The 2,550-nt window shown below is 60.6% G+C and overlaps 1 non-coding gene across 1 annotated transcript in view; it reads right to left on the reverse strand.

Moving 5' to 3' along the window:
* The window catches only part of LOC149722323 (small subunit ribosomal RNA), a 1,812-nt gene extending 1,078 nt beyond the window's left edge, over positions 1–734 (reverse strand). The window contains exon 1 of the ribosomal RNA XR_016387342.1: positions 1–734. This exon is cut by the window's left edge and continues 1,078 nt beyond it. This is a non-coding gene — a ribosomal RNA (small subunit ribosomal RNA).
* Between the last annotated feature and the right edge of the window lie 1,816 nt (positions 735–2,550).

The raw sequence follows: 2,550 nt of genomic DNA on the forward strand, positions 1-2,550 counted from the left end.
CGACACTCAGTCAAGAGCACCGCCGGAGAACCGGACGTAAGGCCGGGTCGACCAGTACACGCCTCGCGACGGACCGACCGCCCGCGCCCAAAATCCAACTACGAGCTTTTCAACCGCAACAACTTAAATATATACTTTTGGAGCTGGAATTACCGCGGCTGCTGGCACCAGACTTGCCCTCCAATGGATACTCGTTAAAGCTTTTAAAGTGTACTCATTCCAATTACAGGGCCTCGAATGAGTCCTGCATTGTTATTTTTCGTCACTACCTCCCCGCGTCGGGAATGGGTAATTTGCGCGCCTGCTGCCTTCCTTGGATGTGGTAGCCGTTTCTCAGGCTCCCTCTCCGGAATCGAACCCTGATTCCCCGTTACCCGTAAGAACCTCGGTAGGCGAATACCGTACCGACGAAAGTTGATAGGGCAGACACTTGAATGATCCGTCGCCGGTGCTAGACCGTGCGATCCGCCAGGTTATCCAGAGTCACCAGTCGAACGCGGCCGGAGCCGCGGTCGGTTTTTGGTCTGATAAAAGCACGCCTCCCGCGAAGTCGGCGCTGTTTGCATGTATTAGCTCTAGAATTACCACAGTTATCCAAGTAAACCATACGATCAAATGAACCATAACTGATTTAATGAGCCATTCGCAGTTTCGCTGTACGAGAGCTCGTACTTAGACTTGCATGGCTTAATCTTTGAGACAAGCATATCACTACTGGCAGGATCAACCAGGTAACAACGTAACCGCCACCCCGAAGGGCGGCCGCGCGATGGGGTCGCTCGCCCCGCGTCGCGGACGCCACCCAAGCACGCCGAAGCGCGCAATGGATTAGTAATCCGACCACTTTGCTCTTTTCAGAGCTTAGAAAACCTGTCACCTCATCGCGCGGCGGTACGAGGGCGAGCTCTTGCCCGCTATTCCCTGTTAACCGCCGCGAGATCGACTTGCAACTAGCTGCGACAAAACCACTCGATACGACCAAAACGGCAATTGGCAGCGCAAACGAACAGTAACATTTCTGCTCAGCGCACCCTTTGCCAGCCGACGCAAACACCTCACAGTAGCAACCGATAGCCGTGCAAGCCACCCCCGTGGATCGACCTGCTGCGCTCCCAGCGCCTATACCACCTCCCGCGGTGGAGCCCGACAGCCGTGCGGGCCACCCGCGGGGATCGACCTGCTGCGCTCCCAGCGCCTATACTCACCTGCAGTAACAACCGATAGCCGTGCAAGCCACCCCCGTGGATCGACCTGCTGCGCTCCCAGCGCCTACACTCTCCTGCAGTAACAACCGATAGCCGTGCAAGCCACCCCCGTGGATCGACCTGCTGCGCTCCCAGCGCCTACACTCTCCTGCAGTAACAACCGATAGCCGTGCAAGCCACCCCCGTGGATCGACCTGCTGCGCTCCCAGCGCCTATACTCACCTGCAGTAACAACCGATAGCCGTGCAAGCCACCCCCGTGGATCGACCTGCTGCGCTCCCAGCGCCTATACTCTCCTGCAGTAACAACCGATAGCCGTGCAAGCCACCCCCGTGGATCGACCTGCTGCGCTCCCAGCGCCTATACTCTCCTGCAGTAACAACCGATAGCCGTGCAAGCCACCCCCGTGGATCGACCTGCTGCGCTCCCAGCGCCTATACTCACCTGCAGTAACAACCGATAGCCGTGCAAGCCACCCCCGTGGATCGACCTGCTGCGCTCCCAGCGCCTATACTCACCTGCAGTAACAACCGATAGCCGTGCAAGCCACCCCCGTGGATCGACCTGCTGCGCTCCCAGCGCCTATACTCTCCTGCAGTAACAACCGATAGCCGTGCAAGCCACCCCCGTGGATCGACCTGCTGCGCTCCCAGCGCCTATACTCTCCTGCAGTAACAACCGATAGCCGTGCAAGCCACCCCCGTGGATCGACCTGCTGCGCTCCCAGCGCCTACACTCTCCTGCAGTAACAACCGATAGCCGTGCAAGCCACCCACGTGGATCGACCTGCTGCGCTCCCAGCGCCTACACCACCTCCCGCGGTGGAGCCCGACAGCCGCGCATGCCACCGGCGGAGATCGACCTCCTACGCTCCCAGCGCCTATACTCTCCTACAGTGGCCACCGAAAGCCGTGCAAGCCACTCCCGTGGATCGACCCGCTGCGCTCCAAGCACCTACACCACCTCCCGCAGTGGAGCCCGACAGCCGCGCAGGCCACCCGCGGGGATCGACCTCCTGTGCTGGCTCCGCGGCAAGGGGCACCTCGGCACCCCGCAGAGAGCTCGGGAAGCCCGGCGCAATTCTACAACGGCCGGGGGCGAACAGCTTCCACGACAACGAAGCCCGACGTCGGGCCAACATTTTACCATGGTGTAAACAACCTAGCCTGGTGGGGCCGGCAATCGGTCGACCTCCGCCCGAGCGACTTCGATCACGACCTCGGGGATCTGGCTCCGCGGCAAGGGGCACCTCGGCACCCCGCGGAGAGCTCGGGAAGCCCTGCGCAATTGTACAACGGCCGGAGGCGGACAGCTTCCACCACAACGAAGCATACGTCGGGCCGAC

Source organism: Ciona robusta, unplaced genomic scaffold (assembly GCF_009617815.1).
Source record: "Ciona robusta unplaced genomic scaffold, ASM961781v2 AP042776.1".
Lineage (NCBI taxonomy): Eukaryota > Metazoa > Chordata > Ascidiacea > Phlebobranchia > Cionidae > Ciona > Ciona robusta.